Source organism: Calidris pugnax, unplaced genomic scaffold (genome assembly GCF_001431845.1).
Source record: "Calidris pugnax isolate Ruff unplaced genomic scaffold, ASM143184v1 scaffold31, whole genome shotgun sequence".
NCBI classification, from domain to species: domain Eukaryota; kingdom Metazoa; phylum Chordata; class Aves; order Charadriiformes; family Scolopacidae; genus Calidris; species Calidris pugnax.
The window spans coordinates 5,008,027-5,008,288 of record NW_015090786.1 but is presented as its reverse complement, the minus strand read 5'-3'; the positions used below and the strand labels follow the sequence as shown (position 1 = coordinate 5,008,288).

The 262-nt window shown below is 76.0% G+C and overlaps 1 long non-coding RNA gene across 1 annotated transcript in view; it reads right to left on the bottom strand.

Annotated features, from left to right (window-relative positions):
* LOC106902707 overlaps positions 1–262 on the bottom strand; it is a 29,811-nt gene that overhangs the window by 23,637 nt on the left and 5,912 nt on the right. The gene's annotated exons all lie outside the window — the stretch shown is intronic.

Here is a 262-nt window from a genome sequence, read left to right as displayed (position 1 = left end):
GGGCGGTTTGCCCCCCCCCCCGCCCGCCGCACCCTCCCAACCCCAGCCGCTTCTCGGTGCCCCCCCCCCCCGCCGCCCGGTGCCAGCCCGCCGCTGGCAGCCCCGCGTTTCGCTTTCGTTAAGAGACTGTCGCTGCGGGCAGGGCTGGGAGCGCCGCCGGAGAGGGGGGGGGAGGTGGGGGCTCCGTGCTGGCGGGCGAGAGAAGCCCGTGGGGAAAGCTGCGAGGTCCCGCCGCCCTCCTCTCCCCCCCCTCTTACATTTC